The 15,579-nt window shown below is 44.6% G+C and overlaps 1 pseudogene; it reads left to right on the top strand.

Moving 5' to 3' along the window:
• The first annotated feature begins 4,754 nt into the window (after positions 1–4,754).
• LOC139379456 (myozenin-2-like) lies at positions 4,755–15,331 on the top strand (annotated as a pseudogene).
• Positions 15,332–15,579: the final 248 nt, after the last annotated feature.

Here is a 15,579-nt window from a genome sequence, read left to right as displayed (position 1 = left end):
AGCAGGTCAGTCCAGTTCACGTTTTCAGTCTTTTGGCTTGTACTGTATATAGAAACCGTCTCTGAGCCTGTTGGTATCAGACCTCATGATCCGATATAGTCTTCCTGGCGGTAAGGGAGAGAACAGCTCGTGGCTGGGGTGTGTGGGGTCCTTGACGATGCTGTGTGCCTTCCTCAGGAATCGCTTCGAGTAGATGTCCTGGATGGGTGGGAGCACAGTCCCAGTGATGTACTGGGCCATCTTCACCACCCGCTTTAGGGCCTTGTGACGGGGACTGAGAAATTCCCTTACCAGGTCACAATGCACAAGTCTTTGGCGATGTGGATGTCGAGGAACTTACAACTGTTGACTCTCTACTGCAGTTCTGTTGATGTGGATCTGGGCATGTTCCCTCGTCTGCTTCCTGAAGTCAACAATCAACTCCTTTGTTTTGCTGACGTTGAGGGAGAGGTTGCTGTCATGACACCACAATGCCAGTTCACTTACCTCCTCCCTATAGGCTGACTTGTCCTTGTTGGTTATCAGGCCTACAACCATGGTTTTGTGATAAAAACTTGATGGAGTTGGTGTCATGCAAAGCCATGCAGCCGTGGGTGAACGGGGACTACAGCAGAAGACTAAGGACATACCCCTGTGGGGCCTCTGTGTTAAGAGTCAAGATCCAGGTGCGGAGGATGGAGTCAAGACCCACGGCTCTGAGCTTGGTGTTAAGCTTGGAGGGAACAATAGTGTTAAATGCTGAACTGTGGTCAATGAAAAGCATTCTCACATAGGTGTTCCCCTTGCCCAGATGTGTTGCGGCCATGTGAATAGCAATGGAAATGGCATCTTCCGTGAATCTGTTGAAGCGGTAGGCAAATTGGAGTGGGTCCAGTGTGCCTGGCATGTCACCTTGTTTTTCTTGGGAACTGGGATGATGGTGGTCTCCTTAAAACAGGTGAGGACTACCACCTGGGACAGGGAGAAGTTGAAAGTGTCTGAAAAGACGCCTGCCAGCTTGTCAGCCCACAATCTGAGGGCGCGGCCAGGGATGCCATCTGGGCTGGTGGCTTTGTGAGTATTCACTGGAGTTCTAACGTCAGCCTCGGACAGAAAAAGTGCCTGGTAGTCCAGAACAACGAGTCTTTCTGGATGGCTCTGTATTGTTTGCCTCGAAGCGAGCATAGAATGTGTTAAATTCATCTAGGAGGTAGGCTTTGGTAGTCTATGATAGTCTGTAATCCTAGCCATATGCGACGTGAGTCTGAGTTGTCAAACATCAACTCAAGTTTGAGTCTGTATTATCTTTTTACGTCCCTAATGGTTTTGCGGAGCTTGTACCGGCTTAGCTTGTATGTGAAACTGCTTTCTCTGTCCAGCGCCACACTATTCTCTGTGCTGGTGGCTCCGTCTTGAGTTGCTGCTTGTAGGAACAGAGAGATGTGATCTGTTGGCTGAAGTGGGGGCGGGGGATGGCTTTGTTCTCATCACGGATGTTTGTGTATACATGGTCAAGCATGCTGAATCGTCTTGTGGGCCAGGATACATGTTGGTGATATTTTGAGAAATTTGATTTTAAAACGGGCTTGCTTCTGGGACACTGACTGCTTCCGGGTGAGAGGATTCTTGCTGGCTTATAATCTTGTACAGTTCGCCGAGTGTCGCCTTGGTTTTTGCTTGTGGCGGTATGTACACAGCTGTGCTGCCTTCAACACAGTTTGACCACAGCATCCTCCTGGGTCGACTGAAGGAACACATAGGTCTCGACATTACCGCCCATAACTGGTTCACCTCATACCTTTCAAACCGCACACAATATGTTGATGACACACAGATCTACATAAAACCAACCCCGGATTCCCTCTCTTCCATTAACACCCACACAAGTTGTCTAGATGACATAAAGGCCTGGATGTCAAACAACCTCCTGCAACACAACAAAACAAAAACAGAAGCAATCCTCATTGGCACTCCCCATCACACCAAAACCAGTGCCATCACCACTCTTAACTTTGGCAGCCACTCCATCCCACTGTCCTCCTAGGTCTGCAACCTTGGGGTGTTACTGGATTCCTGCCTCATTTTCTCTGACCACAAAATCTGTGTGCAAAAAATCTTTCTTTCATTGGAGAAACATCACCCAGCTTCATCCTGTTCTCTCCAAACCTGATCTGGAAAAGATGGTCAACTCCCCCGTCACCTCCCGACTCTATTACTGCAATGCCCTCCCCTAAAAAAGCATCCAGGGGCTGCAGCTTGTGCAGAACAGCGCTGCCAGTGTCCTCAAAGGAACACAGAGATCTGCCTACATCCCACCCATTCTAGCCTCTCTCCACAGGCTACCCATCCAAATTAGAATACACTTCAAGCCTCCTGTTAGTCTTCAATACCCCTCAATGCCTATGGTATCCAATACCTCAAGTGAACAGCCTTCAGGGTCACTCTAGTCAAATGATCAAAGACTCCTTGCAGTCCCTCCCACCTCCGCTTGCCCCAGACCACCACGTCCTTTAAGTCTGAGCTAAGGAATCACTTCTTCAAACTGGCTTTCACGTAATACTTTCTACGTTGTGGTGTCAGTTGTTGGTCTTATACGTTTGTTTCAAGTTCTATTGTTCTGTCCTCGTCACCTTTATTATTTTGTGTATCTTGTATGGTACTTGACCGCTAGCTATCTTTTAATGTCTTTAGCCTTTTTGTTAAAAGAAAGCTTTGATGGTTGCTCACAATGTAAAGAGCTTTGTGATTTACATCTGCAAAGGAAAAGCGTTCTACAAATGTAATTTATTATTATTATAATAACGCAGGTGAATTCCCTCGGCATATAGTTGCTATTTTAGCGTCAAATTATTGCACATACATTCTGAGCAAATAAAGTAATAACTAACCCAACAATCGCCATTTTACTAGCCATGTGTGCAGCACTATGCTTGATGTTTAGTCCCTCCGATGTCACACGCTCCATAGCCATTGGGTAGGGGTTGTTAGGGGAACTTGTTGCCTAGGAGACAGTTACATAATGGCAGGGGGTCTACAGCAGCTGTGCTATGGAGAGTGGTGCAGCATTAGAACAAAAGAGCAGTCCTGTCCCACTGTCAGCATGTGATGATGCTTCAATCTCCAAGTTTGATGCCACAAAGTAGCATAACGCAACAGTCAGCAATTGAGTTGGATATACTAGAATAGGATAGAAGTAGTGAAGAACTGTGAATGTTGTTCAACAAACTCCTTAACATCCCCGGTTTCTGTTTTGGTGTAAAGATGAGGGATGGCCTGGAGAAATGAAACCACTATCAAATTCATAGACAGAGCCATGGATGCAAGGACTGACCATCCAATACATTAAAGTTATAGTTTTAAGCATGTTTTGAAGCTATACAGTGTTTATGTATAAACATTGGAGTAAACCAAGCTTATATTTTGGTTTATGATGGGGTATGACGGTGGAACTAAGGTCATAAGGCATTTATAATTCTTTAACAATCAATGGGTAACTTTATATATAAATTACTATATAGGTCCAAAAATGTATGCAGCAACTGCAGATTGCCCCTTTAAGGTTTATATAATATAATTTGTGCTTGTGGATGAATTTACTTTTGCCTTTCACGAAGTTATAGCTAATTGAAGACCATTCAAAAAGCCTACAAGTTCCAAATGACAAGGCTGGGGTGCAGTTAGGTCCTGGTAACTAAACTATTGGTAGTCCCATAGTCATTGATGCATTTGGTGCACCGGAAATATAAAACCCCACCTCTCAATTACCTCTACTGCCACCTAGGGTCCAATACCAAAACGGTTCCTTTCAGCAGTTTAGGAAGAGTTTATAGCAGATAAGTATCCAATCATTTCAGCTCCCTGAACAGGCCGTTGAGGTCTACGCAACAAATATGTGATAAGGATTGGTAATATAAGGGTTTTGTCCTTGGCTCTACTGGGGGGAGAGGGGTATTTACAACCCCAGCCTCACACACTTTTCAACAGGTCAGACCAAGGGAACTATGGGAGATGGTATGGTGTCAGAAAGGGGTGGGGGGGGAAGTAGTGGCTAGGCAGGAGCTAGTTCGGCAGCAACCCCTGCACCCAGCCTAAGCTTCTGTACAGACACTGAGCCACGAGCGAGAGGGAGGGAAGGGGAGTGGTAGCCGCTATATTTAGCCCCCCACTGCCTGAACCACATACCATTGGTCGCGTTCGAGCGGATCACTTTTGTGAAGTCAGTGACCATTGTTGGTCACTGCCTTTCGAAGTGTGTTGCATTATAGAGATAAAAATTGGCCGACATGCGCCTGCCTACATGTCGACAACATGAAAATCACGTGATTAAAAGGTCACGAAGATGACTGCAAGTTTCTGCAGTTACCCTTCACCAACTTCATCCTGCAGCCGTCACCTGCATTGTGGAAGGCTCTACTGTCAACCAATCATTAGGGTGTTTTGTTTGACCCACGGGAACATGACCAAAGACGTGACTGAAACCGGAACCAACTTTGCCGCAATTCAAATATAGCAGGCTACATTGGAAATGTACAGTGTAAATGGATTTCATATTTGAGGCTCCCTCTCACTAATTGATTGTACAATGTTCACACATATGATTTCAGTTTGTGAGTGTATGATATGGGGGTTAGAGATGTTTATTTTGATTCTGCCATGTCGATCTGAGCCTTAGTGTTCGACTTTCGGCTGTCGTAGTTTCACCTACCCTACCTTCACTCCTCGTTCCTTCACATAGTCGGGTTGCTTTAGCCTTACCACTCAAACATGCCCAATAACTAGGACACACACTGACGCCCACACAGCCAGTCACTCATCCTGCCAGCCACCAAGCCCCCTCACCTCCCAGTCCTTCCCACTCACCCCCGTTAAGGCTTCAGCACAGGGGAGTGCAAGGACCCGCACAGGTCGCCCCACCCAGTCTGACCTCCTCGCCCCACGTCTTCCTAGCTTCCGTAAGGATACAGGCACATGTTGAGACGCCCCTAAAGGGACCTACACACAGGTAAGGTGTCATAGGCATAGGGTCACTTCCTAGGTGCTGTGCATATATGTTTTGCTGGGTGATACCACAGGGCGACATTGATGTTTCAAGCTTGTTTGGGACTTTCAATAGTCCAGGTGTTATGATTGACAGAGCTGTATTATTGTCCAATCGAACAGTTTTTCTCTTACATCCCCATGTCTTGTTAATGTAGGACACTTGATGTAAGGTACACACGTAACTACTATATGATCCCTCCTAAGACTTAATGCAGCCTGATATGTGAATGGCTTACTGTAGAGTGATGAATGTCATTATGCACAACGATGTCAAGCAATCTTTTTCACAATATTTCCAAGTCCTCCATACATAGTGTTTTTGGTGCTATTCCCTCAAACTTGACACTTTTTCAACAGTGGATAAATAGATTTACAAGAGCGTATGAACTAACATTGAGAACTTCTTTGGACGTTTTTTGACCTCGCTGGAGGTGACACTAGCGACGCTAGAGCTAAGAATGCTTTAATTAAAATGGTCAGATTGCCGTATAGGAATGGCCCTCAGGCCAAGTGAATAGACAAGACAAGTACTTTGATTTCTCTTCACGTTACTCTGCTGTTGTCTTGACCTAAATGATGTTTACCGAATGACTTACTGAAGGAGCAGCTATTCATACGGATACAGATTTTTTTATGTGGATTTCAAATGAAAACAAGATGGTGCATCATACAGCTAGACCAAGGAACACAATGGTATGATGTGGACTGTTGCTTTCCCCACATCTTGTCAACCGTCACACATGCTTGCTGTAACATTGCCCGTCCCGTACCCATGTCCTTTCTCAACCCAAAAGGGTAATTCCAAGCATATTAACGGCTCAGGGTTATTTAAAAGGGATGTGTTAACTTTGCCCTTTCAGCACTACCAATAAATTGTACCTGCTGCGGTGGGTGTTTGTTCGTGGCAGGGGGAGTGTAATGTTGGTGAGGATAGCATGCCTTACAGTGCTGCGCGGCATTGCTTCCTTTGGTTTGTTAAGCTAGTTGCTACGGCACAAGGCGTGCCGTCACATGCTGTCCCTTGTGATATTGTTTCCCCAGGGGCAGCGATGTCACAGTTCTCTACCATGACGACCAACGAGAGGAAGATGCAAGCTGCAGCCATCTGTAGGGAGGTACAGGGTCCTGAAGGTATGGTACGACACGTGGCCTCTCTCTCACACTCGCTCTCTCTCCCCGCGCTGCCTCCCTTCATTAATTTCTAATGTAAAAAAAACACATGGACACACATGAACAATTTAACTGCGGTCATACGGTACAGACAAATACATGTGTGTGTGTGTGCCTGTAAACAAAGACAAACTCTCTGTCTCTCACTCAATCTATACAGACTCTGTAACGGGGTATCATCTAGTTCACTACTGGTTTCCAAGCAGCACCATTGAACCGGTCTGCGGCCTTGGATATAAATAAGCAAATGTGAAGTTTTATTACTCAATGTAATTAATCCCTTTGTCGTTGTCCTTTGAACAAGCTATTTCTGGGAGGGGACAACTGCATGGCTCATTGGGGAGAGAGAGAGAGGGAGAGCCTGAGGGCCACTGACAGCTGAGGGATATTCTGTCAGGGTGGTTTGCTTTTGGCTCATTTGATTAGACTATGACGTCTCCATGATCAGCATGCACGGGAGGGGGGGGGGGGGGGGGGGGGGGGGGATTTCACTGCTAATCACAAACAAGGGGGACAACATGAGAGGCTGTCTGACACAGAAAGATTATTAAAAATGTATTGTATTATTGACAGCATACAATATATTAAGTCAGCGAGATGGGTAATGGGAATATGTTTTACAGTGAAAGGTAAATCAGTAGAATGTAAATAGACAAATGTGAATATTGTCAGTATAACGAGCATAACTTACTCTGACAGACTACAGACTGTATGCATAATAGGGTCATTAAAAAGTAAGGACGTGTGGGACACTAGCTCAGCCAAACACAGATAAAACCATAACAAGGGCATGCACAGCTGAGGTACAGAATGACACAACACACACACATCCCCACCCACACCATCCCTACTTTCTCATAGCTGTTGTGTCTCTTCCAGATGCAGAGATGGACCTGGGGAAGAAGATGAGTGTCCCTAAGGATGTGATGCTGGAGGAGCTGTCTCTGGCCTCCAACAGGGGCTCCCTCCTCTTTGAAAAGCGCAAGAGGCGCTCTGAAAAATACACCTTCGAGAGCATCCAGAATGTAACCAACACACAGTAAGCAACACAAACCCCTTGCATGTACAGTACACGCTTGAATGTGAACGCTAGCTATATTAAAAACTCTGGATACTACAACGACAATCAAAAAACTGGAACAAAGTTGCTGTTTCAACGTGAACGTTTATGGGAAAATGAGCGATGAGGGAGATGACCGATACCATTAGCATTTGTTTTGGAGCTCTACGCTATTGTGATGAGAGATTTAAAGAAGGCTCATCGCAGAGTTTCCATTCGGTTCATTCAAACCATTATCAATAGCGTTCGAAGAGCTTATCTTGTACTGTAGGAGACTGTCATCTAGTGATTCATTCTCACCAATCCTTTAGTTGCCTATACGGTTACGAGGATGAGAACGGCAACAGACACTTGACAAACACTATACCTAATTTCCTGATGAAACACATAAGCGCTTGAGATGATTATCAGACTGCAGCCTTACTGCTGCTCAAAACTCAGACACATTGCAGAAACAGCCTAACCGCTAGAGTAACGGATAGGGGGTAACGGATAGGGGGTAACGCATAGGGGGTAACGCATTTGGGGTATGATACAGATATGGGGTTGTTTCTGGATAAGGCCTCGTACTTGCATAATAGCTATGAGATTCTTACAACAGGCATAAGTTAAAAGTCCTGTTTACAAGCTTTGTGTTTGGATGGGCAGTGTGCCAAGTCTTCATCTTCTCGTCCCGGCAATTTAGGCCACTTAGGCCCTAGCGGCTACTTTATGCCCTAGCGGCTACTTTAGGCCCTAGCGGCTACTTTAGGCCCTAGCGGCTACTTTAGGCCCTTGCGGCTACTTTAGGCCCTTGCGGCTACTTTAGGCCCTTGCGGCTACTATGCTACTCAGACAATACAGGGACATTTCCCAATATACTTTACCAAACTAATTGAAACAGCGAGTCCAATCTGTTTCTTTCCATTTAGAAGTCACATCCAGGACACTTCCTTTGATACCTAGTTGTTTGAGCCTGTAAACACACACACACACACACACACACACACACACACACACACACACACACACACACACACACACATACATACAGGCAACTGCCGAAATAAAGGAAACACTTGAGTAAATGAGGGATACAAAGTATATTGAAATCAGGTGCTTCCCCACAGATGTGGTTTCTGAGTAAATTTATCAATTAACATCCCATCGTGTTTAGAGTCATGAATAACATTCCCAGTCGCCCATTATTTTGTCTACCATGGCTAGAGGAAGATATCTCAGTGACTTTGAAAGAGGGGTCTCAGATGAGCATAGAGGGTTTAAAGGGTGGGTCGTGTATGTGTGTGTGTGTAAGTCTTAGTCACTAGATCTCAACCCAATTGAAAACGTATGGGAGATTCTGGAGCAGTGCCAGAGATAGTGTTTTCCCCCACCCTCACCAAATGAAGTCATTTCTCATGGAAGAATCCAATAGATTCTGCAAGCGTCTGGAACTCTATGACAAGGCGCATTGAAGCTGTTTTGGCTCGTGGTGGCCAAACACTCCATTAAGACACTATATATTGCTGTTTCCTTTATTTTGGCAATCACCTGTACATTTTAAGGTTGTTTGAAATATATTGGACACTGAATCGGATGAAATTATTAAAACTCTAAATGAAAATAGTTTGATCTTGCAGTCCCCGTTTGTTTACCTTTTGGAGCAAAGGGGAATTTATTTCAAGTTGTCAACATTTCCTGAGGAAGTCCTGGCATAAATTTGTACAAATATCACTGGGGAGGATGAAAGTTACCCACTGTGGACCACAGCACAGGATATTCATACATGGGAAAACAATGCTCCTAATGTTACTGGCTCTACATAAGACAGTCACTGAACTCTCCATCGTTCTCCCCATCTCACTTTCTCTTTCTTAACCCCTCTATATCTCTGACCTTTGCTCTGAACTGTCTCTGTCCTTGCCTTTTCCCTACCTCCCTTTCACCTTCTCCTTGGAATGGTGTAACTCTTCAAACGCAGAGTCAAGAAACCACAGAAAGCAACAGCTTGGGAGTGGAACAGTCTAAAACAACCCCGAACACGCCTGATCCGAGCAACACCCCCAACCCAGACAACATTGCACCAGGTGGGTGCTGCTAATGCGACATAACCTCTGCTCTAAATTCATGACCCCATGACCCCTACGACTCATTAAACTGGATGTCAGTGGAGTCATTAGCATGATTTATACTAGCACGGGTGAGCCGGTGACATTGAAGTCATCAAGCCTTGGCCAGTTGAAAACATTTATTGGAGAACCTGCTTCGGGCACAGAGCTCAAAACCTTAGGCCAAATTAAAAATTACACAGCCCGGTGAGAATATCCCTGGCCTTATGTCCTTTCAAGAAACTAACCCTAGCCCCTTACCCCCTAGACAGGATTTTACTTTTATTAAGTAATATGGTCATAGCTACATCTTGCTCTATGGTAGAACTTTCAGTACTAGTTACGTTTACTCCTTTATTCACATGAGGTAAGTGTATGGATAAAATAGGTGTTGGTCCAGCTGGATTTAACAAACTATGAAATGTTTAGCTACGGCGTGGGGATAGTCTTCATTGTTTTGGCTTTTTATTACTTCCATTGCATTTTTTTGTACTTAGGCGTCTTCGTGGGGGAAAACATTATTCTTGAGTGGAATCTTCCGGCTCCAGGGCAGGAGCATTCCTTCTCCTTCTCCCCCCTCTCTATCTTTCTCTGTGGATCTCTCCCTCACTCTCTGTATCTATCCATTCTCCCCCTTCCCTTCCCTCACTTTTTATGGGCGACCTTGGGGATAGTTTGATAACAGTCAAGTTTCCTCCACAGGAAATGCGCAGAGTATTTCCTGTGTCCACCACTCGCTATCCTCTGAGAACCATCAGGAAGAGAATGGTGCTCGGATCACGCTCAACCTCCTGATCCAGCACCGTCAACATAATATGGACACCAGTTAAGCCGATGAGCACATGGAGACAGTTTGTGATGCTATTTTGGGAACATCCGACTACGCCACCACCTTGAGAGGGAGTCGGCGGAGAAGTCCGTGGACACAGCGATAACAGTAGCCGAGAATTGGGGTCAAAGGGTATCGGATGTCACACAATGACTCTTAAATTAGCCAAGAGATGAACCCAGATGTTTCACTTTTGGGTGTCTAATTGCTTGTTGAATAGTGTGAATAGGGTTGGGAAGTAAGGAAATGCTGGCTAGCGAATAAATCACTGCACCGCAATCAGACTCTTGTGTTGAAATGTCACTCCACTGATATACCCGTATCGATAGCCCTTTACATTACAGAGTGGCAAAAGGGCTAATATTATGGTAATACAGTGGTAATAGATATGTAATACTACAATGTTATCACCATGGTACCACTTTATTCATTGCTGTAATGTCAAGTGCTACCCAAATATCTTATCCCTCTGGTAGTGTGGGTCTGACGGACTGGCTCGAGATCATGACGCGAACGTGAGAACATTTGGAACAATGCTTCACATTTGGAACAATGCTTCACATTTGGAACAATGCTTCCAAACATAGAGTCAAAACTTTGTCTCTAGTCTTGTTGTCTATATCTACCATGCCTTAACCCCATGTCACTAATGCAGTGATCTCCCTTTCATCTTCCCAACCCCCAGTGTTTCCTGCAGTGCGGCAGTCACAGTACATTTCCCACAACACATTGGAGCAGCTAAATGCAGCCAAATGTGCAGCCATGCTCGTGAACACTTTTACGTGGCCCCAAGTAAGAGCTTGTGGTTTGCGTTTGTGAAGGAAGTTTCTCAAAAAAAACAGCAGAAGTCCCCTGAGGAGACAATGTTTGGTCTTTCTCATTTCCTCCTTTGATAAAACAAACTCCGAATATTTTGTTAGTTGTAAGAGGGTTGGACGTGACACAGCAACACCCTACGTTACGTAACACGTGTTTGCAAGGCGCCCCTGGCGAAGAACACTAGTTTTGAAGGATACTTATTTGGATAGGCCTTCCCTGTCACCCTTACACCACACAGTAAAATGTCCTTCATGTTGGTTCACTGTGAAACGTAACCGTATTTTTGACCATACTGGGAAAACCCATACAGTGCTGCACTTAGTTTATATTGAGGTTTGTGCAAGACAAAAATCAGCTTGGGAGTGAGTACTGTATATGACCTGATCGATTCCTCAAATGGCATTGTAAATCATTACACCATCTCTCTGTTATGCAGTTTCTCACTGCCTCCTCTTCCTTATTTCTACGTCTAGCTCTCCCTCTGATTCTTCCTCTCCCGCTCTCAACTTCTTCTACCGCTTTGACAAACTGTACCGAATGGAGTCACAGGGCCCTTACACCAGATTCTCTCTCCCCCTCTTTTTGCCCAGGTTATGGTGGACCTCTAAAACAAATGGAACCAGAGAAGTTCAACAGCACATGCCTCCCCAAGTCCTACCACTCCCCCTGGGACCAGGCCATCTACCACAGCGACCCCTCCCTGGCCGATAGCCTTGTCAACCACCTGCCAGAGCCAGAGGTCAAGCCTGAAGGACCAGGGTACAAGAGCTTCAACAGGTATGGCTGATGATGGACCCGTTCTGGACCATACCTTGGCTGAAATAGTACAGTACTTGCCATGCCGGAGGCTGGTGCAGTAGTAATGCTCCCGACTCTAGACAAATTATACCCCCATGGCAACGGAGGTTCAAGCCTTCGCTCAGCTGACTGAGGGCAGCAGGTAGCCTAGCACAGTGGTTGCCAAACTGTGCCCCCCCCCCAAAAAAATAATAAATACATACAGTACCAGTCAAAAGTTTGGACACACCTACTCATTCAAGGATTCTTCTTTATTTTATAAAATAATTTTCTACATTATAGATTAATAGTGAAGACATCAAAATGATGAAATAACACATATGGAATCATTTAGTAACCAAAGAAAAAGTGTTAAATCATAATATATTTTATATTTGAGATCCTTCAAAGCAGCCACCCTTTGTCTTGATGACAGCTTTGCACAATCTTGGCATTCTCTCAACCAGCTTCATGGAGGTAGTCACTTGGAATGCATTTCAATTAACAGGTGTGCCTTGTTAAAAGGTAATTTGTGGATTTTCTTTCCATCTTAATGTGTTTGAGTCAATCAGATGTGTTGTGACAAGGTAGGGGTGGTATACAGAAGATGGTCTTTTACCAAATTGGACTAAGTCTATATTATGGCAAGAACAGCTCGAAGAAGCAAAAAGAAACGACAGTCCATCAGTACTTTAAGACATGAAGGTCAGTCAATCCGTCAAATTTGTGTAGTCACAAAAGCAATCAAGCTATGATGAAACTGGCTCTCATGATGTCCACCACAGGATAGGAAGACCCAGAGTTTCCTCTGCTGCAGAGGAGAAGTTAAAGTTAAATGCACCTCAGATTGAAGCATTTATTTTGGCTGCAGAGTTCAAGTAACAGACACATCTCAACATCAACTGTTCAGAGGAGACTGCGTGAAATCAGGCCTTCATGGTCGAATTGCTGCAAAGAAATCGCTACTAAAGGACACCAATAAGAAGACACTTGCTTGGGCCAAGAAACACGAACAATGGACATTTTACCGATGGAAATCTGTCCTTCGGTCTGATGAGTCCAAATTTGAGATTTTTGGTTCCAACCGCCATGTCTTTGTGAGACGCAGAGTAGGTGAACGGATGTGTGGTTCCCATCATGAAGCATGGAGGAGGAGGTGTGACGGTGCTTTGCTGGTGACGCTGTCTGTGATTTATTTAGAATTTAAGGCACACTACCACAGAAATCTGCAATCCCATCTGGTGTGCGCTTAGTGGGACTATCATTTGTTTTTCAACAGGAAAATGTCTCAAAACACACATCCAGGCTGTGTAAGGGCTATTTGGCCAAGGAGAGTGATGGCGTACTGCATCAGATGACCTGGCCTCCACAATCACCCGACCTCAGCCCAATTGAGATGGTTTGGGATGAGATGGACCGCAGAGTGAAGGAAAAGCAGCCAACAAGTACTTAGCGTATATGGGAACTCCTTCAAGACGGTTGGAAAAGCATTCATCGTGAAGCTGGTTGAGAGAATGCCAAGTGTGCAAAGCAGTCATCATGGCAAAGGGTGGCTACTTTGAAGAATCTACAATATATTTTGATTTGTTTAACACTTTTGTGGTTACAAAACAGGATCCCATATGTGTTATTTCATAGTTTGGATGTCTTCACTATTATTCTACAATATAGAAAATAGTAAAAAATAAAGAAAAACCTTTGAATGAGTAGATGTGTCCAAACGTTTGACTGGTACTGAATACTTTTAATTACATTTTTTAATGAACTCAGTTCTGCTTTCAACTTACTTGAGAAGGTTGTAATAGTAGAGTGCAATTTTGGAATTGGGTAGTGCATCATCAGTTTATTCTGATCATGTCAGTCATTGCATACCTCAGAGAGGTATTTAGAACTTCTCAGAAATGTCCAGATAAACTAGCCCACGTTTTTTTTACCTAGGTTCTTTGGCCCATAGATTTTGTAGCAATGTTCGAGTCACTGAAATATCACATGGCATGGTAAAATGTATAGAATTGCAAGAAAATGTACTTTAAAACTGCTCATTGTTCTCTGCACCCCATGACAAAATGTGTAGAATTGCAGGAAATACGCTTTAAACCTGCAAACTGTTCTCTCCATCAACAAGAGGGGTTGGACAGTTTGTGTCATGAACAGTGCTTGTGCCCATAGAAATAGACGTGGGGTGTGGAATGTTCCCCAATGCTGCAAGTGAAAACCGCTAGGCCAGGTGTTCCCAAAGTTTAAGAGCCAGAAGATCGCTGGTTCGAATCCCAGAGCCAGCACGGTGGGGGGAAAAAAGGCTGTTCTGCCACTGAGCAAGGCAGTTAAACCCCCAACAACTGCTCCCCGGGCACGGATGACGTGGATGTCCATTATGGCTGGCCCCCGCACCTCTTTGATACAGAGGGGTTGGGTTCAATGAGGAAGACACATTTCCATTGAATGCATTCAGTTTTGCAACTGACTAGGTGCCCCCCCTTTCCCTGACTGGCTGTGCCTTTCCTTACAGTTCTTCCTCCTAGGTCTGTCCCCCAAATCTTGTTTCTAACTCTGTCCTGACCCTCCAAAAAATATATACATTAAGGAGTTTTGACACTCAGATCTCCTTAAATAAAAAGATGATGCTTTACCCTTGCAAGAAACAAGTAGTGTTTCGAACAGTTGGTTTTCTACACAACATTCTCCATGTCTACTAGGCAGAAATGTATAGAAATGTAAACTTGCTTTTACACTTTGGTAGCGGATGAAGTGTCCACTGACATACTATACTGTACATTCCTTTATCTGAGTCACAACATTGTCAACAGATACACCATACATCTCTTACCATACATCCCTTACCATGTCAACAGAACATGTCCTCCAGCCAGAGGCTTAGACTCTTTGATGACTCAGTCAATGTGTCACTTCCCCTCTGCCTTGTTAGTTGTGCAAGGCTAATATTAACATTGTCAATCTTCTATCCATCTCCAGAGTGGCTACCCCGTTTGGCGGCTTCGGCGGCAAGTCCACCATACCGGCCCCGTTGTTCAAGGCCCCCGACGTGGAACACAACACCATGCCGGAGCTGTACCCAGAGCTCCAGGGGGAGCCTGCAGTGCAGAGGCCCACATTCAATAGGGTGGCCTGCGGCTGGGCGGGGGCCAGCACCCCCATCATCCTCCCCAAAATGCACCTGGATCCCATGTTTATCCCAGAGTCCGATGACCTTTGAACTTCTGGCGGTTGCTCAATCTTCTGAGATGCTGCTTGGTTTGCTACCCAAAAGTCCTTCCGCTGGGTTTAGGGTCAGAATAGGGTCAGAGTGAGGGAAGGAGGCATTTTTGATTGCCTGATTAGGGCAAGTTAGCTACTTTTTTGTGGCGAAAAATGCAAGTTTCTCTGATTAACTGATCTGCCCATGCCCAAGGTGTTCTGCCTATCTCCAAACTGCACTTGAAGTAAGTAAACCAGCTAGTTTACACTAGCTAGAGTTACTAAATACAGTATAGGATATTTACACACTGCACATTGATGTGTATAAGATATAATGAATCTGCCTGATGACATTTGATTACTGTATTAGTTGTTTTTGAGCTAAATAAAATGATGTAAAGCACAATGTTATAATTTCAGTTTACAATTGAATTTTTTTCCTGCTGAATTACATCAGCATATACAGTACACTCTATATCCCTTGTGATTGAGACAAATTGCTTTCACATATTCCCAGAGAAATGCTTGAATAACTGTTCAGCAGTGAGTGCTGATCTACAGTGAAGGATCCATGGGCCGCATGACAGTGTATTATTTTTATACTGAGTTACAGTTCATATTCT

The sequence above is a fragment of the Oncorhynchus clarkii genome, chromosome 21 (assembly GCF_045791955.1).
Source record: "Oncorhynchus clarkii lewisi isolate Uvic-CL-2024 chromosome 21, UVic_Ocla_1.0, whole genome shotgun sequence".
Classification (NCBI taxonomy): domain Eukaryota; kingdom Metazoa; phylum Chordata; class Actinopteri; order Salmoniformes; family Salmonidae; genus Oncorhynchus; species Oncorhynchus clarkii.
This window is presented reverse-complemented; position numbering and strand designations above follow the sequence as displayed.